Source organism: Hyposmocoma kahamanoa, unplaced genomic scaffold, assembly GCF_003589595.1.
Source record: "Hyposmocoma kahamanoa isolate Upper Pololo Valley unplaced genomic scaffold, ASM358959v1 192, whole genome shotgun sequence".
Taxonomy (NCBI): domain Eukaryota; kingdom Metazoa; phylum Arthropoda; class Insecta; order Lepidoptera; family Cosmopterigidae; genus Hyposmocoma; species Hyposmocoma kahamanoa.
This window is the reverse complement of record NW_020653719.1, coordinates 12,349,396-12,373,616: the sequence shown is the minus strand read 5'-3', so window position 1 is coordinate 12,373,616 and position 24,221 is coordinate 12,349,396.

Below are 24,221 nucleotides of genomic sequence, written 5' to 3'. Positions count from 1 at the left end.
TTTTTCAGTAAGTATGTAATTCATAGGAAATGAAACTATTTTTCCGGATTTAAATCGCGTATATTTGTTTTTTCAAACAAACCGACGTTTCGGGCCCTTTACAGGTCCCATGGTCACGGTTGACTGAGGTGGTACAGTCTTCAACCAGTTATGTCTAATGTTAATGCAAACCACCCTATTTTTTCACTATAGTTACAATAGTTATTAATTAAATACCTTATTTTTAAGGTATAGTAAGTAATAGTAAGGTACTGAATCCCAAACTGGTGGTACGGAGAAACCATCTTCCCTGTTGAAATTAGGATGTTTTTTAATTTCAATGGCCTCTCGCAGCATCCTGGGCAAATAACGGACTTCTTTTGCAAGGACCTTTTAATTTTAAATCCGGAAAAATAGTTTCATTTCCTATGTGTAACAATCGCGAAAACCTAAGAACTCGATATGTAATTCATCTTAAATTTATTTAAATATTATTCTGGTTTCGAGACCTGGTGTCCCAACCCACAGGGTCTACCTAGTTTGGGCACCAGTATCTCGTTAAGTTCTCACTTGAATGTATTTTTAAAATTGTATGCGAATGGGACACAATAAATGTTTATTATTATTAAAAAATGATTATTATCGCACGCATGCAGCACGCGTGCTGCGCGTGCAGCGTGCGCACCTACGGTGTGATGGTTTCCACCAAAACTGTGCGAGGTAGCTAGGCGGTGCGAGAATGCATGAGTAGGATGTGTAGCGGACTCTTTTCAGCTGTGCGCGGGTGGGGTGCGATGTGGTGGGGTGAGCGGAGGCGACGGCGAGCTCTTGTACCTCGCACACATTCCCCGCACACATCTCTCGCTTTTTTTAATGTAAAAATTCTTAGCTCCGGTAGTTCTTTTCCACCAGAGCTGCGCTAAGTGAGGCTAGGACTATGAAGTAATCCTATTGGTGGATTTGTTCTCTCACACCGCATATCTACTTTGCATATTTCGGGTGGAAACGCAGCCTTATCTTGGTAACAGAAATAAGTAAGGTGGCAGTACTTTCCTGGACGATTTCCTTCAGACGGAGCGCTTATATATTAGTAGTCAGGTTGAGGAACACATCAGAGCTTAGAGATCACCTGAATGACGATTACTTGCTGAAATTGTCTCTATAACATTTAAGGGAAATTTTAGTGTAAACTCAATAATAAAATTGCACCCGCCGCAACTGTGTCCAATGACAGCGAGGTTCAAAGCGACCATTGCAAAGCTGCATAGCGAGTATTCATTATAACAATTTGGTAACGAAACTTGAAACTCTAGGTAAACTACACAAATGGATATTGCTATCAAATATTCTATTACTTGAAGTTTTACTGGAATAGGTGCAATGTAAACCATGCTGGCTACTTGTACCAAAAATACATGTACCAGTGGGGAACAAATATTATAATTACCGAAGGATAGCGATACCACGTATGAAGAATGATGAACGTATTGTTTTCATTACATTGACATTTATACTCGTGATATTCCAGTGTGAAACTATATTATGATTACTTTGAATTAAATGCATCTTAAGGATTGGAACTACAAATATGTCGCAATACTTTTATGATAGTGTTGTAACTCTAAATATGTGAAATTCAATATTATGTCATTGCGAAACGTAAAATTTGGTTCTATACAAGTCAATAAAACCGTCGTTAGGTTATTGTGAGAAACAATTAAAATATATCTACTTAACTCAAAATGGAACAATCTCTATGTGAGTTACTTCTGGCCAAAACAGTCGTTACATTAAAAAAATATGAAATTAGTTTTCCCCTCAATTTTTAATTATATTTTGCAAGTGTGATATTGTTTCGATGTCTGTAATAAACTTTAATCTATGCATAAAATTTTAATTATCTTTCACGGGATGTGAGTGATTTGTTTTTCATCAATTCTGAAAAAATGCACTTTTTGAGTAAATACACTCTTCTATTAATAGTGCTATATATCTAAATAGATGATGCAAGTGTACCTATTTTGCGTGCCCAATGTAAAAGCGCTTAGTTGCAGCTGTTACATCTCAGAACGCACCCGGCCGTTTACCGTATCCATTTCTACCGCCAAGCAGTAATAATAACGCACACACTCAACATAGCCCCGCACTAGGGAAACCCTGTGTCGCGGGTGCCATGGACACACACATAGACAACCACAAATTACACCCAAAGTCACGAGAGAAATAAATGTAGGCCATACAAATATTTATCCCCGCCCGGGAATCGCACCTGGGACCACTGCGTGGCTGTCCGGCACGGTAACCGTTCGGCCACGGAGGCAGTTTATGCTCACATAACTGCGTTCCGGTTTGGAAGGGTAGGTGCTAGTGAAATTACAGGCACATGGAACTTGTCAACTTTATGTTTCAGTATGACGGCCGCTGTGGTAGTGCCCCTAAAATCTTTGCGATTTCAAGCTCTGAGTGGCACTGCAACTGTTGTGGATACAGCACGACTTCTTCGTCCCGTCACTTGATATTATATGAGTATAATTTAATGGAAAGCGTCCATTTGGAATATATTTTTAGGAACCATTAACTGTAGCCTTGCAACAGTACCTTTCTCGTATACCCTAAGGGTCACTATTTCCACATATATCTTCCCTGGCCAGCAGATTAAGCTCCGCTGCATACGCAGTCCGCAGAACACGTGAGCTTACCGACGTTAGTACTGCTAGACTATTTTACTTTAGTTACATCCATGGTATAATGTCCTACGGGATTCTCATGTGGGGTAAAGCAGCAGATATTGAAACCATATTTGTATTGCAAAAACGAGCGATTCCTTCTGTGTACCGTCTAGGCTCTCGGGTTTCTCTCAGAGAAAAGTTTAAGGAGACTGGTATCATGACTGTGGCATCACAGTACATTTTCTCAAATATTTTATATGTCCTTAAAAATATACATAATTTCAATAAGAAAGAAGATATCCATAATATTAACCTTAGAATTAAGTCCAAACTCGTGGTACACGTCGTTTAACCAAAGTAAACAACTCTTTTATGAGAAACTGCATACGTTTTTACCATAAGATTCCGGAGCATATATTAAGTTTATCATTTCCTAAGTTTAAAAACTACATTTAAAATATTTTGATTGAAAAGTTATATTACAAAATTGAAGACTACGTGTTAGATAAAGATGTATAGAAAGACGACACGGCTCCAGAATCTATACAAATTTGATTCAAAGTGTATTCCATAGCATTTAAATTTATTTGAAAAGAGCAATCCCTAGAGTTTCTTGCTCGTTCTTCTCAATGAGGTCAGCGTATTGAACGAGCAGTGCCTTGAATGAGACGTTTTCAAGTGTAAATTTATTTTACGTATGAAATAAATGATCTTTGAGTTTGACTTTGACTTTGACTAAATAACTGCTAAAACTATATAAGAAATGTACGGGACCGTGTTCATGCTACGTCGTTTACCTCATCGTCACTTTCCATCAATTGAGTGGAGGTCAAAATGCGCACTATTAAAAAAAAATATCAAAAAGACTATTTTTTTTAATATTTTTTATTTGACTGTATAAATCGTGAAATTAATTATGTAATACAATTAGTTAGCAATAAATGGCTTAAACAATATTTTGCATATTTTCGTATTTTTAGCGTTTCAAGCTGTACGGACTCGTGACATGGCAAATAAAGTTTTAGAATCTTTATTTATTTATTTATTTCTAAGACAAACAACAAGACAACTTTCTTGAGCAGTGACTTTTTTCCCTTTCTGCCTTTAATGTCCTTGTTCTGTTGTTATTATAATCCTTCATCATAATATAATAAGTAAATATTTTTATAATTATTTATTTATGTATTTACATTGATATCATTGTGTATTTATTATTTTTATTTATTTACTTTAAAATGATATATTATTGTGTTTATTATTAGTATTTATTTATATTATATACTATATTTATTATTAGTATTTATTAATATTGTTTCTCAATCTATCGCTGTGGTAGTATCTTGGTTGCATCCCCTTCTAAGTACTTTTCCTATCCTAAGGTTGCCTGGAAGAAATTGCTACTTAGCAATAAGGCCGCCTGTTGTGCGTATGTTTATCTGTACATGTGTTTATGTTCGTGTGTTTATCTGTGCAATAAAGTATATTCATTCATTCATTCATTCATTCAAGACATGAATTACATATAACAAAGTCGAAAAATTGATACAAAGATTTATACCGAATTCTGCCTCAATTCAAGATCGCCACGGCAAATGTGGACACGACAGAAAAAAAAAACAAGTTGATTTCAAGTTGAAATAAAATAAACCATAACTGAAATAATGTAAATACTTAGCTACAATTAATTCAAAATTATTATTAAAAAAAGTAACTATAAAAAACAAGATATTCTAATTAAAAATATTTATTATAATCTATAATTATTTACATATATTAAAAATACACATAATGCTTTTTATGTTTAAATATTTACAGAATTTATGCTTAAACATTAGTTGTTATGTTTATGTGAAACGTAGTAATACTATTGATCACCAAGCTATTTATACGTCCCACTTCTTACCTCTCAGATGAGGGTATTAATAACATGATTTGTTTCATGTAATTCGTAGTATTTTTATGACTTTCTTGTGATAAAAGCATAGGGTACGATTTATTAGGTAGATGAAGAAACGATACTACGTACCAGGTATCTTAAATATCTTGTTATAAATCGAAAATTATTAGTAATTTTAGTATAAGATAACTACATCAGTTACACTCGAATGAAACACGACACTAGACATACTGCCTGCGAAGATAATTTGCATGCGCGATGTTTGTATAGAAAACCAAATTGCCTATTCCATTCACATTATACCTGATTCGGTGTCACACAAGGACCTCTTCTCATAGGGATGTCAATGTCATGACATAAATTCATACTCAAATGTTACAACACGAAACACAAAGGAAAACTGAAATTACTGTCACCCTAGCAGCCATGGCATATTATGAGAATAGTTGCTTTTCGACTGAGAAGTCAACAGTTCGACAACCTATTGCGGTCTGTACCTATGACGTTAATTTCTGAGTGACGAATATTTTTGTGAAGGTTTAGTAGCAATATTTCAAGCTACAGCAAATAAAAAACATCATTATGAAACTAATGTTCGTGTTCAGAACGCTCTCAGGTGCACGGATGTTCTTCACAAGGTTCTGATATCCATGGGCAAACGCAGAAAATCGAAGATCCGACTCTGCAAAAGTTTTGACGTACGACTGCGAAGCTTGGACACTGACTTTGAAAACGGACAGTAAGTTGTTAGTGGTGGAAAGAAAAATTGCGGAAGATTCTAGGACTGACTCAAGGAGAGGATGGGAGCTGGAGAGTGAAAATAAACCTTGAAATGGAAACTGATATCCGGCACTAATATTGTGGGAGAAACTAAATCTGCGAGTGTCTGTTGGCTCAAACACGTGGAAAGAATGAGAGAGGATCGTGACGCGAAGAGAACGTACGAGAGTTGGGTCTTATGTGCCGCTAGAGCGATGAGTCCAGAAAGACGTGAAGGATCTCGTTGCTAGTAACTGGAAGAGCAGGCTCAAAACCGAGAGGTATGGCAGAATCGGGTACCGGAGGCCAAGATCCACTTTGGGCCACAGGACGTGACGGGACGAACAAGTCGTGAGCTTGGTGGGAAGCTACACGCTTGTCCATAACAGTTGCACTGAGAACTCTTTAAATCACAAAGATTTGACCCAGTTCGCCCGTCACCCGGAGATATAAGTTGACAATTCACCAGCACTCTACCCTTTTAAATCCAGAAGAACACAGTAATACTGACATTACTGCTTAGCGGCAGAAATAGGTAAGGTGGTAGTGATTCCCTGGACAAACTCTTTCACAAGGAGCTCTACTGCTACTAATATAATAAAGTGATGAAACCAATGAAGTACAAAATTTATGAATTCTACTCTGTCTTTAGGGGAGATCGGTGTCTAGCAGTGGAAAGCGTATTCCGTCCCGTTCTCCCACCGTCCTGGTAAAGATAGTTTGGTGGATTACCGCAAAAACCTATCTAACTGTTATTTCTGATATCTTTCAAGTATACTGCTGGAAACTGCATTTCAATCGCTCTAGTTGGCTTGGGCACACAGTAAAAGCTATATATACAGAATCAGACTTAGCTTCAAAACGGATGGACTGATCCCAGATATTTATTCGGATGACTCTTAACTACGTCTGATAAACATCTGTTTAGGGGTCGTTTTCAGATAACCTCCAAAAATGTGTCCTTTTCAATAATTTTTTTGTTATTACATGAATGCTAAGCATTATTTATTTAATATGATTGCTTGATTGCTTAGTCTGTGTTACACATAAAAAGGCTACTTTATTACGTCACAGTAATAAATAAAAATTTAAAAAGTGGGCAATTTCTCATTCATGGGAGCCGGTTCCATGTCGCCTTAATTTTCAGAAACGAAGAAAAAAGTAAACGCTTGTGGAAATCACAATATTTCCCATCGAGGATAAACCTAATAACTTACACGTCGAATATATACCGTACCTTTCCAATTTATTATAAACAAACATGTTTTCTTGGGGATACAAAATGTGTTCCAATTTGTCTTATCATTAGTGTCAATTCAACTAAAAGCCTCCTAATAACAAGAGTTCATACCGCATCACCTTCACACCTTCACCTTTCGCACACGTGAGAAGGGGCTCCTGTCGGATTGGAGTGTATACAGTGAAGTAACCTGTCCAGATGCACAACGGAGATCCGTTTTAGCAAAAAATCGACTTAAATACCAATTTCAGCGCTAGTGACTCAATCGTTCTCATTCATGTAAAGCAATCTATCTAAATGAGTATTAAGTAATAGTTTTATAAACTTTATTGTACATCAATTAGACAAAGGGAACTTTAAAATCCATGCACTTTTATAACGGTCCAGCATATTTTACACACTTGACAATTAAAAATGTATCCAAATATCATTATTGTCGCTCTCATTCTTGTCTACTGTTAAGTCAAATAGTTACTTTAAGCCAAACACTTACTTGAAATATAACAATTAGATGGTGATTGTGGTGGTGATGATGGTGATGACGATGATGATGGTGGTGATGATGACTGTAGTGATGATGACGATGCTTGTGATGATGATGTGCATGGTAATGATGCTGATGATAATGGTGATCATGATGATAATGTTGATGGTGATGATGATGACATATTGATGTACAACAAAGTTTATATGACTTTAACAAAATACATATTTAGATTTACTTATTAATTACATATAGATAGATAGATGGTCTTACACGGATGAGAAGGATTTTGATCAGTGTACAGGGTTGTCACAGACCCCTGTCGCTTGACTTCATCCGGTTCTTCGAGAAGCTACTGCCTCGGGTGAGCCGCCTCCGGTGCACGTACAGTACCCTCCCTGTTTTCCAGATAGGTACCGGAGCTGTAGGCACGCTCACTTCCCGTTGCGCATTGCACAACTAGCTGTTACCAACGCTAAGCCGTCGACTCTGAGTCCACTACCAAATCTCCTCATTGGTGGCGGAGCTGTAAGGCTCACTTCCCGACACCGAATGAACGGCGTCTCTCCAATTCCCAAATACCTATGTGGCCAGAGAGACCGGAAGATGTCTAGCTCATCCTCTACTAGCTCTCTGGGTTAGTGCTGGAGATGGCAAGTGGCATTGTCCTGCGACAATGTCCAGACATAGCCACTGACTTAAAGGGCAATTCACGTGTCCCGTGCGTCTCCTCGCCTCAGGCCCTCAACTAGACCGCTACCAAGACGCGCTAGCGGCGTGCGGGACGAACACTCCGGCCACCATCTACCGGGGCAGACGAACGTGTTCGTCCCTGCAGCTAACCACAAACCCCGGCGAGTCCATACCCAAGTTCGGGTCCACCATCGACGGCCGTGAAGATGTATCACTGGCGGAGGGCTTGGCTTGGACGCCCGTCGTACCCTGGTCTTGCCGTCGAGCCCGTAGTCTCTCCGGAAAACCCTATCTCTCGGGTTGATGGATATAGACAACTGTAACCAGGACAGTCTGTAGACTATTTAACTCCTCCACTACTTACAGTAGAACCAGGGTTCCATCACTCGTTCAAGGTTATGCGATAAGTGCCTACCGCTGAGTGTGCCGGCGTCGGCGCAAGCCCTCTAACTCTCTATAGAATCTCTATATCTTTCATTTATGAACATTCGGCTCCGCTCGACTGCACCCGTCGGGCAACGTTACTTTCACCTCTCTGAGAGTGTGCTCAGGTTCTTTTTTTCTTCGTAGGGAGCGCCTGGTGTCATTGGTCAAATTTAGTAGGCTATTATAGCGTAGATATTTTCGATTTTGTATGAGAGTGATGTATCTGTTATGTAGTAGCTATTAAGTAATCTGTGGTAGAACTATCGTGTTTGGCCCTCTTAAACTGGTCTCGATCAGTTGTTGGCTTGCTGGTGACTTTATTGAGTTTTTGGACTAAACTTTTTTTTTATTAATTGGATTTGCTCTCAAAGTCAAAGTCAAAGATTATTTATTCAATAGGTAAAATAAATTTACACTTGAAAACGTCACATTGAAGCTACTGCTCGTTCGCTACGCTGACCTCCCAGAGAAGAACGAGCAAGAAACTCTAGGGATTGCTCTTTTCAAATAAACTTAAATTTGATTCAAAGTGTATTGCATAGAATACACTTTGAATCAAATTTGTGTGGATTCTGGAGCCGTGTCGTATTTCCATACATCTTTATCTAACACGTAGTCTTAAATTTTGTAATATGACTTTTCGATCAAAATATTTTTAATGTAGTTTTTAAACTTAGGAAATGATAAACTTAATACATGCTCCGGAATCTTATTGTAAAAACGTATACAGTTCCCCATAAAAGAGTTGTTTACCTTGGTTAAAAGAAATCGTGATACCATGAGTTTGGACTTAGCTCTAAGGTTAATATTATTTTTTGTTATTGAAATTATGGATATTTTTACGGGCATATAAAATATTTTAGTTAATGTACTGTGATGCCACAGTCATGATACCAGTCTCCTTAAACTTTTCTCTGAGAGAAACTCGAGAGTCTAGACGGTGCACAGAACGAACCGCTCGTTTTGCAATACAAATATGGTTTGAATATTTGCCGCTTTACCCCACATGAGAATCCCGTAGGACTTTATACTATGGATGTAACTAAAGTAAACTAGTCTAGCAGTACTAATATCGGTAAGCTCACGTGTTCTGCGGACTGCGTATGCAGCGGAGCTTAATCTGCTGGCCAGGGAAGATATATGTTGAAACCATTGAAGTTTACTATCTGAAGTCACTCCCAAGAAGACTGCTTTATTAACAAGGTCAAACTTTTCTCCGTTTATTTCTATGCTTGGACTAGTCGATTTTACGTTAGGTAATTCAAATTTAACACATTTTGTCCTCTTGGCATTAAGCAATAAATTGTTAGTATTAAACCAATAAACTACCTTAGAGAGGGTATCATTAATATAGTCCTAGTTAATGTCATGTCTGTATGTTTTAAAAATCAAGGATGTGTCATCAGCAAATAACACTATTTCGCAATGGTCCTTAACAAAGAATGGCAGATCATTAATATAAATCAGAAGTAATAAAGGTTCAAGTATTGAGCCCTGCGGAACACCCGTTTTTACCGGAGAACCCAAAGAAGTCGCTCCATGTATGTCTACTTTCTGAATTCTACCGTTGAGATATGACGAGACAAGTTTCGATGCCTTGCCATTTACACCGTAATGTTCCAGCTTCCTAATAAGAGTTATATGATCAATGCAATCAAATGCCTTTGAGAGGTCACAGAAAACACAATAGCGTTCTGGGACCTTTCTCAAACATCAAAGATGTGTTTTAGTAACGCTACCTCCGCATCGTTAGTCGATCTACCACTAGTAAAGCCGTTCACTATGAAAAATATGATTCCTACCGAAATAGGACAGTAATTGAGTCAGCATAATCTTTTTGAATATTTTACTTAAAGCTGGTAAAATTGAAATGGGCCTATAGTTGCTAGGATCAACTTTCCTACCGCTTTTGAATAAGGGAATAACCTTGCTGTATTTCATTAAATCGGGAAAAACACCTTCGTCAACGCACCTATTGAAAGCTACAGCTAAATGTGGGGAAACTAGATCAATAACTGAGTCTATAACTTTAGTTGGTATCCCCCAGAGATCGTCAGTTTTTTTTAACATGTATTGATTTATAAGCTTTTATGATGTCTTGTGGATTAACATGACGGAAATTAAATAAACTGCTACAAACGTTAACATTTCCCTTTAGGAGATCAATAGCAAGATAAGGGGAGGAATTTAATGATTCTGTAGTGTTCACAGCAATTTCCGAAAAGAACGATTCAAAAGCTTGGGCTACCTTGTCTTTAGACTTTATAAGTTTGCTGTCTAATTCTAAAACTATATCTCTATTTGCTTAACCCTGCCTGACTCTTTATTTATTATGCTCCAAGTAGTTTTAGATTTATTTATCGATTGTCTAATTTTGTCGCTGTGAAACTTAACCTTAGCAGCTACACATACCTTTTCAATATTTTTGAATAATATCTAACATATTCTATGAAATTGGAATTAGTATTATATGTTTTCATAGCATATAGCTCATACAAACGAGACCTACTCTTATGAATACCTACTGTTGCCCAGTCGTTGAATTTAGTCTCTCTATGGAATGTTAATGTTTTCGATTTAAATACATTATCAAATTCATTTTTAATTAAACCAAATATCGTGCTATATAAAGTACTTGGAACCCCCTGTATATGTGGTAGGAAATTTAAACTATTGCCGATATTATTTTGAAATCTAATGATTCGTTCTGTGGTAATCGGTCTGCAGAGAAATTGGTCTACCTTCTTGCTCATTTTACAATCAAAAGAAGCCAGTTGGCCACTATGGTCTGATTTTAAGCAATTTATTATTGATTTAGACATTGCGTGTGTGTTACAAAAGATGTTATCAATACAAGTAGAAGAGGAGGCAGTGATGCGAGTTGGTTCTAAGAAAAGATTAATCAAGTTAAAACGTTTAAATAAATTAGTGAGTCTTACAGAAGTAGAACAGTTTTCCAACAGGTTTACATTGAAAATTGCTGATAATTGCTCTTGACCACTACCTAGCTCTGGAGCAAAAATAGGATCTACGATGGAACGAGCTCGCCCAGAAGATGCCTATTCAGTTGCACCTTAGAGTTATTCAGGTTGTATGTATTCGGAAACACAGTCGCAGGCAGCGAATTCCATTCCTGAAGGGAATATCGACACTGTTTTGTATTGGGGCTTTTTAAGTTTTAATACAAATCTTATTACAAATATATATGCTCCACTTTTGTGTGTCGTGGGTGAATATGGAAGAACCATATCGAATATACATACTATACCATTAGATATATACCATTTCCGAACGGCTATGTGAGGTATTATTCAGTTTATTTAAATTCTGGTAGCTGACAACCCTAAATCGCTATGGGCAATAAATCTAACTCTATCTCCAATAAAAGGTAACAAAACAAAAAGGCTTCTATTCCATTCTGACCCGATAATTTTATGTTTTTATATTCAACGGATTTATGGGTTTTTATAACGAAAAAAATGTATTTACTTTTGTTGTTTTATTTTATATTGTTGTGGGTTATTTGGGTGTAAATCATTTTGGTTTTTTTTCCAGGGACATATTTGATATTTACTTTTTACAAAATGTGCTTTCAAGAGCGTGAATTCTGCACTGGTTTATAATGTGTAATAAGATGTAGATTTCACAAAAGAGCTTGCCAGTTCCTCAACTGTCAATATACTTTTGCACTAAAATCACCGCGCTTCTGTTTCTTCGTTGGGCATATCACACACTTACAGATATGCACATTGCCATTCGATTTTTATAAAGCGTAGGATACTCATTCTACCCTGTATCTACATTTTGGAAATTTGTAAGTTTGTTAGGAAACACCAGGAAGTTTTTACTAAGCGGATAGATAATAATCCAAGATATGTTCGACGAAATAAAAATGCACTGTTGATACATACATCTCGACTCAAACTTCACTCAGCAATCACACTAGTTATGGCAGTAAAAATATTTAACAAACTACCAGAACAATTAAGTGACACGGTAAAGACTGCAAATTTTAATTTTAAACTTAGGGAGCTATTAATTATGAAGGCGTACTACACAGTATCTGACTATTCAAGCGGCAAATTTTATAATTGACTACATACTTTTCATCTCCACTGACTACCTACTTTTTTTTACTCGGTCGCTGTTATAAGGACATCGGTGAATAAATGAATAAATTCAATATAAGAAACATTGTTATGTTGTGAATCATATAAACTTTATTTTAAAATTTAGGTTTAAGTTGTTGACGTTGATAGTTATGAGAAACGTTTAAATTTTTTAAGTTTAGTTTGTTGACATTTTGAATTCTATTGTATTTTAATTGATTGAGTGTGATGACTAATTGTAATCGTAAAATGTACACCCGACATGGGTATGAACTGTTGTACTCAAACATAAAACATCTTTCTTACCAATAAATGATTCTGATTCTGATTCTAAAGGTCGATTCAAGTGAAGCTATTTTTTGTATCGATTCAACATTACGGTCGTATTCATAATTTAAATAAAATAGGCTCTTTCTTGAGCCCTTATTGAATCCTATCGATAATTTTATTTTATATTGGTCTGCATAAAAAGTAGTATGGTCATAACTAAGTACAATAAGTCTACGATATTTCTCGATTGTTGCTACTCGATCGATCGATAGAAGCCGTGGTAGCCTAATGGTTGGACCTACTGCCTCTCAAGCAGAGGGTCGTGGGTTCGAGTCACCATGAGCTTTTTCGGTGAAGGAAACCATCGTGATGAAACCTGCACATCGAAGAAGGCTCATAAATCTCGGAAATCGTGTGAAGTCCCCAACCCGCATTGGGTCAGCGTGGCGGACTATGACCTAAACCCTTGCCTGAAAGGAGACCCGTGCTCTGCAGTGGGACGTGTAAATGGGTTGATGATCGATCGATATGATCTGAACGTTGTTTATCACTGGTTAATTTCACTCTCATTGAAAATAGTAACCGCCTAAGGCCGAAAAGGGTGATCGTCAGGATGGCTGGCCGCTTGTGGCGTGTGTCGCTATTTGCTACTAGTTGCTATCTTTTCTAAATAATTGCTACCTTTGATATTTCTGAACTTAAAATTTGATTCTTTACACGTCAATAAAATCGTCGCTAGAATACTGTAAGAAACTATTAAAAGATGGCGCCGTGTGTCGCTGTTGACAACCATTGCGTCACCTTTAATTAATAGGGGTTAAAGTATGAAATTGCCGATTTGTACTGAAAATCTAAATTGTTTATTTTTTAAATTTTTAACAAATTTATTTAATCAAAATAGTTGCCATTATTATCTATACATTGCTGCCATCTAATGGGAAGGTTATTAATGCCTTTGCGATAGAACTCCGACGATCTAGACTGCACAAACTGTATGAAAGCATTTTGCACTGCCTCCTGGGAAGAAAACTTCTTGTCACGTAGATAATTGTCCAAATCACGAAAAAAATGGTAGTCCGTTGGAGCAAGGTCTGGTGAATACGGAGGATGACGAATGGTTTCTAACTGCAGTTCCTGAAGGGTCAAAATGGTTTCTCATGCTGTGTGAGGTCTCGCGTTGTCGTGGAGCAATAATGGTGAAGATCGATTCATGAGTCGGGGCTGTTTTACTGCTAGTTTTGTCAACATGGTTCGGAGTTCGGCACAATAGACATCTGCCGTTATTGCTTGACCAGATCGGAGAAAACTATATAGTGAATAACACCATGCTGAGACCACCAAACAGTTACCATTACCTTTTTATTGGTAAGTTTTGCTTTAGGACACCGTTGTGGCATTTGACCTGGGGTCAGCCATTGCATTTTTCTTTTCCGGTTATCATAAAGAATCCACTTTTCATCACATGTTACAATTCGATCCAATATTCCTTCATTTCTGTACCGGTTCAACAAGGCAACACAAGTTTCAACACGCGTTTCTTTCTGCAGATCAGTCAAATCATGAGGCACCCATTTTTCGTATTTTTTTATTTTATTGATTTGACGCAAGTGAGTCAATATTGTGGGTAAGGTAACGTTAAACCATGCCGCTAATTCCTGGGTAGTTTGACTAGGATCGGCTTCCACTATCTCTCTTAATTCATCGTTATTCACCTGTGTGGGCGGTCTACCTCGTGACTCGTTTTAAGTCGAAATTTCCATCACGAAAGCGTTTAAACCAAAATCGCACGGTGCGTTCATTAGTAGACCCCTCTCCAAACGCAGCATTGATATTGCGGGCTGTTTCTGCCGCGTTAGTTCCGCGTCGGAACTCGTATTCAAAAATCACTCGAATTTTCGCAGTATCCATCTTTCTTGTCTAAATTGAATAACAAAAACAATTGAAAGTCGATATTCAAATGTTTCAAATTTAAAAAAAAAATCACAGAAACCATTTGAAAAAAGTTTCATTCGAAAACCTCAAACCATGAAGATTCTATGAAAATTCAAAGAACCTATTTCAATAAAACGGCAATTTCATACTGTAACCCCTAATATTATCGGATTTTCATAAGCGAGGAAGTGTGTCATATTTGTGATAAACTTTAACCTATATATAAATTTTAATACATTCTTTCCCTGGAAGTAAGTAATCCATTTTTCATCGATACTGAAAATATACACTTTTTTAGTTAATAGGTACACAGTGCAATATATGTTTGTCAAATAAATTAAGAGATCAAATTTATTGAGATTTGTGTGTAAAGAAGTCTTTAATGGAATATAAATATTTACACCTTACGTTTAAATAGAAGAATATTACGAGCACTTATAATAGGCAAAATACGTACACGGTGCGTGCTTTGAGACTTTATAACAATGCGACAGTAAATCATTCTGAGTTTGATTTGTTTTGTTCAAGCATAGACACAGTCAGGCGTGAAATGACCAAACGTCACTTTGACACATCACGTGATTGGCGATGAATACACTGGTTTGTTCGTTTAATTCTTAGACTGTTTTTCTTTTACCATCCTCTAAGGTTTAATTGTATATTAATAGTAATTTTTATTTTATTTTTTAAATTTATTGACTGCGTTCTTTGTATTCTCGTGTAATCTATTTTTGGCTTGCTAAGCACTTTCTATTGTTTCATGTTGGTGGAAATTCGTAAATGGCATTGGATTACTCATATTTAAGTTTACTATAATTGTATTATTTGTCCGTGAATTTTCCTAAAATGCAATAAATAATAAAAAAATTATTTATAATTTTTATATCAGAAGGTTAAATGCGCACTCTTTTTCTAAATAAATAGTTATTTGTTATGCAAGGTTGCAAAGTTGTTTCTTGCCGCGAGTACTTGTATTAAAACCTTAGCAAGCAAAGGAAGCCAAGATTTATCAAATATAGAATCCTGAGCGTAGCGAGGGTTCCAAGTCACGAGACGCAAAACAACTTTGCTGCCGAGTGAAACACACAATGAAAGAAAAACAGTTGAATTATAAAACCTTTTTTAATGAAAAGAAAAAGTGTATCTTCGTGCGTTCTGAATTTACGCCTCATCAATTATTTATTTTTATATTTTTTATTTTTCATTATTAGTTATCATTGTCAATTTAATGTCAACAATAATAAGAATAAAAAATACTAACGGATTTATGTTACTTATATAAATACGCATAATCGCTTAATTAAACGTGCCATTATCTTTTTTTTTTCATAGAAAGAAAAAGTTAGGTGCACCACAGTCGATCGTCAAGTTCGAACTTCAAAAACCTATTCCACGCTAGCGTGCAAAAAACGCTTTTGCGCGCAGATTTCTTTCTAATGAGAAAGAAGGCATTTCTGAGCTAGTGAGGTGAAAAATATACTTATGTAAAAGGTAATCTTCTCTACATACTGGGGTGTCTCCATTGACGAATACTTACCAGAGCCTGAAAACCAGCAAATTGCTGACATTGTTCCCTTTTGTTTGACACAGTTTTTAGGTAATATTTTAAATGTTATGTATGCTTTCTGTTAAAAATACCGGTTCTTATTTATTTTTAGCCGACTTAAGAAAAGGAGGAGGCTCTTAATTCGATTGTATTTTTCTTTGTGTACGTTATGCGATTCCTCTAATGAATCGATTTCGACGATTCTTTTTTTTTTGTGTTGGAAAAGGGTACCTTAGTGTTGCTCCCATTTAAATTTGAAAAAATATTGCGCCTCTAATGGTGGCAAACTAGGGGATGAACATGGTTTCGCGCACCTTCCGGTAATCAATTTCAACAAAACCTGGCAAGTAGATGTACCTAATTCCACGAACTTTTGGGGTCGTTTTTTTTATAAAAAAGTTATTTTTATAATATAGACACAGCTTTGTGTTTACTAGACGTCTATACCTCAAGTAAGGTTGTGCTCTGAAATCAGGCTTCTCATAAATTCACAGGAATCACCCTTTTTGTCAACTGGACATGTTTAGGTTTAGGGGCACTATGATTTATAATTTCGTCGGCCGACCCTATTGGGTCCGTTTTTTTTCTTTACCCATTTCCCTTGCGTAAATAGGAATGTTTCAGCGTGTCATGGCTTTGGGAGGAATAAGAGAAATTGCGTTCCGTTTCACGCTACTATCGACGATATATTATTTTTGATACTACGTGCGAATACACTGTATCTCGGTGCGTCAAAAGTTATTGGCGACATTGCATGGGCTATTTTTCTATATGTGTTTTGTCTTTTTTCTAGCATCGCCTTATTGTGTTGCATAAATGAAAAGTTAGTGGATTCTTAAGTGGATTGGTGAAGTAAGAAGATTGGCATTAATAAGTAGCAGTAGAGCTTCTTGTGTAAGAGTTTGTTCAGGGAAGTACTGTTACTTTACCTATTTTTGCCGCCGAACAGTAATGGGAGTAATTTTGCGTTTCGCCTCTGAGGGACATTGGTGCTGGTGAAATTACTGGCACATGGGACTTGTCAACTCTATCTCACATGGTGACAGGCACAGTGGCATGGCTGTCACATCTTTGCGATTTAAATCTCTGAGTAGCACTGCAACCGTGAGAGCGTTTGTGATACGTATCAGTTCCAAATCCGGAAAATGCTCATTTAAATTTAAATATTGTTGCCTAGTAAATATAATTCAGATTCGTCAGTAATGAACATGAAAGCCTGGTAATTGGGCGGTCTTACTAACTTACGCCTTGTGTTAGGGCGCGTTCCCACTATGTCGTGACGACAGATTGTCGTGAAGTTTACAGTGTCGTGACTTGTATATTAAAATGAAGTTGTTCACATGTAGCACGACACGATTAACTGTCGTCACAGTGGGAATAGTTAGAACGACAGTCGTCAGACGATAAAAAAACGTCACGATAAAAACGTGACGACAGATTGTCGCAGCTCCTATTGTCGTCACGTTTTATTTTATATGTCAAGTTATATTTTCTTTTCTTTGTTTGCTTCCTCTTCCGCATTTTTAAAAAGTAATACATTATTAAAATTTCGTCGTCATCCATTTCGAGCAAACACATACCACCGGCTTCCAAAAGAACATACAAGCGACCTCAGTGCATCAAACGATTCTGTCATGCAAACGACAAGGAGGCTGTCGTGAAACGATAAATTGTCGTCACTATCTAGTGGGAACAGCTAATCACGACAGTCGTTCAACCACATCAAATCGTCCACGACAGATAGTCGTGATATGGGAACAGACTAGACACGACAGTCGTCCAACGATAAAAAAACGTCACGATAAAAATCTTTTTTCTTTTTTTTTGATTGGAATCGGACTCAGTTCACAAGCGACATCCGAAGTCAGTCTAAATTTTCTAGATTTGTATAGTCTTGGATGCAGTACACAAACGCCCTTATGGTTTAGCGTGTCGTTTACCTCCAAGCACCGTCTCTTGATATCATAAAAAAATAATATTTTGACAATTTGAAGTATATTTTTTAATCACATACTTTGATCTGATCCCAAAGAATGTAACTAAAGCACTTCTGTTACGGAAACTTCAAACAACGATGGTATCACAAACACCAAGACACTAGACAGTATAGAAAAGTAAGTTACTACGAAATCGACCCGAGACGAGATAGCGAATCACTGCGCAAGCAACTCGATCATGGAGGTCGTCAAATTTTGTTCAAATTTGTTTAAATCTAGAAAGAATTGGCCTAGAAACTTCAGCTTGTAATTTATGTTTGTCCTTCGTTACTTTATCATTAATTATTTAAACTGTAAGAAAGTGGTGATTAAGGTCTATTACAAAGCATTAAGGTATCCATTAACTTTCAGCCCGAATTCGAGACAATTATCATTTTTCGAAGCCTTTAATGTAGCAAAATTTTACATATTTTACCTGGGACCATATTTTAAACAGTGACTGTAGCCACAGGTAAAACAGCGTGTCCATTACAAAATAATACGTAACAGCAATCGGGATAAAAGCTAAAATTCCAGTAAACTGCGGCGGCTAAATTGCAAGGATGGTATACGATGTCCGAGTACCGGTTCCGCATTCTTTAGGTCCAACAAGAAAAGCTATGAAATTTTAAAACATATAACGTATATGGTAAAAGAAGTGAAGACTATTTAATTCCAACATTGTTTAACTGTCTTCCGTCACACTTAAAAAACATTAAAGGTAGTAAAAAGTCCGTTAAAAATGAAATTAAAAAAATACAAAAAAAAATTTTGGTAAATATTGAAAAACTGTAATGTTGGTAACTGAATGTAATGTTTATGTTTTTATGTGACTGTAATATTAAGCGTAGCAACCAAACTCTCCCGATAAACTTTCATGAAGTTTGGGAGAACCTTATTTTATTTATAAAAAAATCATTGAAAGGATAAATAAATTAAAAAATAATAATTAAGGTTCATTGCTTCCATACTTGCCGAAGTTTTTCTTTCCACTGCAGTCGTTACTAGTATGATAACAAATCCATCCTATCTTCTTACAGTAGCTTGGTTCATTTAATTCGTCCACTGCTGGGTATGGGTCTCCTTTCAGGCGAGTTCCGTTTTTTTATACATGACAGGTAGATGATCCAATTCCATCTGATGTAAAATGGACAATGGAATCCAAACGTGAATGAACCCAGTGCAGTATTGATGCAATCACTGCCCTGGCCCTGCGTGGCTACAAGATGCCGCATGATGAATGTTTAGGCCTTAGTTCATTGGGAACTTAACATGCTTTCCGATGGTTATAAACCTTTTTCGACGTAATAGTCTCCGCTTAAAATAGCATTAAAATCGAATTTATTTTTTCCGAAATAACGCTTGTTCGAAATTTCATTACCGCGATAGCCGAATTATAACGAAACGTTGTTCTTTCAGGATATGTTAGATGTTTATCGCAAAGACACGATTAGGTTCGGTTAGGTTAGGTTAAGTTTCCGATCGGCCAGATACGGGGAGCGCACCGTCCAGGCGCTGCGGCGCCAGGTGCGCGCAGGAACATCGTGAGGTTTTTAGTGGGTATGCTCTTGGGGATCGACATAGTCCCCAGGAGAGAGTCCCACATAGGTTAGGTGTTGCGGCGGAGCCTGTCATCAGATCCGTTCAGGCGAGCCTCACATTCGGAGTCGGGGGACCGATGTGTCTCCCTTCTCGAGGAGGGGTTGCGCGGGGCGCGGCCAGCCGCTGGTGGGAGCGCGGACGAGTGCAACAGCGTACCCGTACCCCCATCTACAGCGGAACACTCCGGGGGCTTAGTGCGATCGGGCTGCTCCACTGCAGGGTTCAGCCCAGTCCCACATAACCCAGGCTCTGCCCCCGCGGGGCCGGGGTATCTGTAAGCAGATTCCCCCGGATTAACAAAAAAAAAAAAAGTTTAAAAGGAAAAACATTTTCCTCTCAAAATTACTTTCGAGGTTATGAAAATTCGACTAAACGATATTTCTGGAAAATGTCATTTCGGACTATTGATAGGTAACTTGTATATTTACTTAAAAGTGACAAGTTCGTGCAATAACTTTTCTATGAAAACAAGTCTGTGACATACTACCCTCAGTTCTTATATTATCCATCAGGGAACGGAAATCCAGAGCCTTTATTGTAGGGTCTTCGAGAGCACAAATGACGTTTTCGTTTCGCAGAGCTTTTTGCTATAAAAAGATATATGTTTATGTTACCCTTTTTTCGTGGGATATTTATACCTTTTAAATCTAAATAGATATACTATGGTCATAAAATGGATCATCAATAACAAACAGAGGAACAGATGTCATGAATTTTATTCTTACTTCAAATAATTTTTTTACGATCAATATTCCAGTATTACGGTACCTACGGTACCCTAAAAACTCTTTCAATAAACCGTCCATAAGGTAATAAATACAAAAAGGGTGAAATTTTAACAGCACGCAGTAAAGATTTATAGGTTAAAATTATTTTGAAACCTTTGTTTGGATTATCTTTGTTTACAAAGTTCTAAATAGATGTTGTAATATCATAACGTATAATTACTGTGCTTTGTCAAGTACAGCGCACTGGTAGGTACGGATCTTCTGTTAGTGTCACTATACCTTCTTACCCTAAGATCAGTCCTTACGAATTTCATGTGCTGGACACGAAACATATCCAATTTTAGAACTAAGTCAATTTGTTTTTGAGAAAAACAGCACTAATTTTATTTATTTATTTATTTATTTATTATATTACATATTGCTTACAGATTAATATCCAAACACAATAGTAATTCTTAAGCTAATATCATATATTGAAATAATAATGTAATCATACTTAATAAAGAATTGATACAAAATAAATTGAATGAAAATTTACAAATCATAGAATTTTATATATTGCATAAAATAAACTGAATAAAAAATTAGATAAAAATAACAAATCATGGAATTGGACATTACATTATTAACAATCAAATTTTAAAACATTAACATTGTATTAATTATTCAGGATGCACAATACTTATGTGATGCTACTGTCCATGGTCAATGACTCGAGATATCGTCCCGCGGAAACCGTAAAATGGGCTTCCGAGCATGCAAAGAGGTCCAAAGAGGAGTCAAAGATAAGCATTCGATTGAAGTTTAATCTTATCATTAGAGAATATACAACATATACTATGATTTTCGATTAATAAAAGTTTAGTAATTTATGCTTATAGTACAACCTGATTGTAACGTAAGTGTGAAGAATCATTGACGATGAAAGAGGTTACATCGTCACAAGTATACCAAAGTTTGGTATTGCTAAATTAATCATATTAGAACTACTTAAAAAAGAAAAAACAAATATAATAAAAAATCGTAATTTCCAATGTGTAGTGATCGCGAAAACCTATGAACTCAATATAAACCATATAAGTAATACACTCACAATCATTGACTTACAATTATATGGACGTCGGGTCCGCTCTAAAAAGTGTCCGAACTTATAGGGCGTTAAAATCGTATACAGGGCGTCATTCACGCTTTAGTCTTCGTTTTTTCGACTGACAGCGAAGCAAGCAAAATTAGACAGTACTGCGATGACATTACAATTTAAATTCAACGTTTTAGCTTTTTCATATTCCTTTACATGTCACTACGTTTAAATAGGTTGACTTGGGACATTTTTTTCGTGGTTTTTGTATTAGACCCGTCGTCCATTTATTTGTAAGTCAATGCTCACAATGCATATTTTATAATCTACTATCATTGTTAAAAAGAGACTAAGACTATAATAATTATGTTCATAATGAACGCTGGCCTCTGTAACCAGGTTACACTTAGCTCAGGAGTCAGAAACTTCATTACTGTGTTCTAACTGCATATTTTGTAATAACGAATGTACTCGTATCTCATGGCGTACACGATAAATTTAAATTTTAAATGGGAGAAACTATATTCCCTGGTCGAAGCAAGGGACAGGGGTTTGAGAAACGTTTTTGACAACTATGTTTGTTTTTGGAATGGTAGAAGTTCCTTATAATTCCGCAAGATGGCGAGGTCGAATATATAACTTGTCTTTTTTATTTATTTCACCTCATATTGTCGTCGACTTGATAGACAAAGTATCAGAGACAAAGGCAAGCCATCTGCGTGAGTGAACCAATAGTCGAGACAGCTGGAATCAATTACTGCCACTTCATTAGCCGCCCTTCCTAACCTATCAACTTGGAAACTCGTCTATAATGGCGATCTCACCAACTCGATAGCAACTTCGAAATTTACGGTGTAGATTTTGATGATACGGTGTTGTGGTTTTTGCTGCCATCCGGAGTTGCTTCACATATTCCTCATTTAAACATCTTCCTCTTCTTGTAAGAGGGGAAGTGTTTCCATCGGTATCGATTTTAAGACGAAAATGCTTATAACGGGTACCTGACTACCAATAATGCGTGTGTACAGTAATTTCAAACCTCGTAAATAGAAACGTATACATGGCCTCTCATATGAATTTGTAACTTTACAAAGAAGACTGTCAAGGACAGCCTGTTTATTTTTATTTCTCGTTAAATACTGCTTTATTTTTAAAATACTAACAAACTTTTTAAAATTAATACTGAAGGGCTATAGGGCGCGACTTTCGCGACAGCGACATGAAGCGCGAGATACTGTTAGTCTCGCATAGAGATCTAGTGCTTTATGTCGCTATCGCGCAAGTCGCACGTTATCGTGCTAGCCCTACTGCTAACTTCATAATTATACAAACACTCTCGGCCCGTGAGTTTTTACAAAACATAATAAAGGTCATTGGGCACTTTTGTATGGAACATTTACAAATAAAATAGGGTGCAATGAACAGCTAAATAACTATACTTAAAAAAAGTACTTACATTAAGGTATCTACTCATATACCATTTAGTCAGCAGCAGTAGAGCTCGGTGTGAAAGAGTTCGTCCAGGGAAGTACTGTCACCTTACCTATTTCTGCCGCCAAGCAGTGATGTTAGCATTACTGTGTTCCGGTTTTGGAGAGTACTATGAGTGCTGGTGAAATTACAGGCACATGGGACTTGTTAGCTTATGTCTCAGGGTGACGGGCGCAGTGGCAGTGCCCCTCAGATCTATGCTATTTAAAGCTCTGAGTGGCACTGTACTGTAACTGTTATGGACAGGCGTGTAGCTTACCATCAGGCGCACGACTCGTTTGTCCCGTCACTTGACATTTAAAAAAAGACCATATTCATATAAAAATAAGTTACAATGAAACTAAAACAATGTTACAATTGACCGAGAATGATGACCAAGAAGGAAAAAAATTTTTTATATGCATAATATAAAGAAAAATCTCACAAGTTTTTGGGTTTAGGCACCTTTTTCTTTTTACATGGGTATGTTTTTGGAATTAATAGCGGCCTATAGGCCTTCCTTTGTGTGTATAAAATTTTATTTTATTAATTAATTTAAGAATAATAAAAAAAAAAAAAATTAATTAATTTTGACCAATGGTCTTTACCAAAAAGAAACTTTAAGTTTTTGTTGCACTATCTGACAGTCGTTATTCGTCGCTGCTAATCGAGACGAATACAAGAAGCTAACGGCCAACCTTCAGGATTGAAGAGGCACCTCAAGAAGAAGAAGAAGATCTGTATTTGGTACTAACATAGTAAGTTCAAACATACAAGCGACCACGACGTTCCCCATACTAACTTCTGCGTTTCAGAGTTGTCACCGTTTAGAGCGATGTATTTAAAGGGCAAACGACATTTAATATGTACAAACTAGATACCTAAAAATACAGGTACTTGATTATTTATTTATTTCATACAAACAAGGCATACAAGAGAACATAATACAATGTCTCACCAAATTATGTAAGCGGTTTGTTGGCGAGGTTTCACTTAACTTTGCCTAGTACGTACGAGTACATTTAACAAAACCAGTGTAGTATTTACTAAATTTACATGCTTTCAAGAAGTAGAAGTTTTAATTTTTTCTTCAATGTGACTTTGATTGACAAAAAATCGAATTTATTAAATATAATTGGCAAGAGATGTCCATTTGTTATTTTACCATGATAGTTATTTACTCTTAGACATACATATTTATTTTCACGGGTTCGCCTGGTGTTATATTTGTTCGTTACAATAATTTTAAATTTTGTTGTATAATAGTTTTCAATAGCGGACAAATATAGAACTTTTGCTTTTACGTGATGTATTTTACAGCAGGTAAATAATTTATCATAGTCTCCCTTACAACTATACTTGG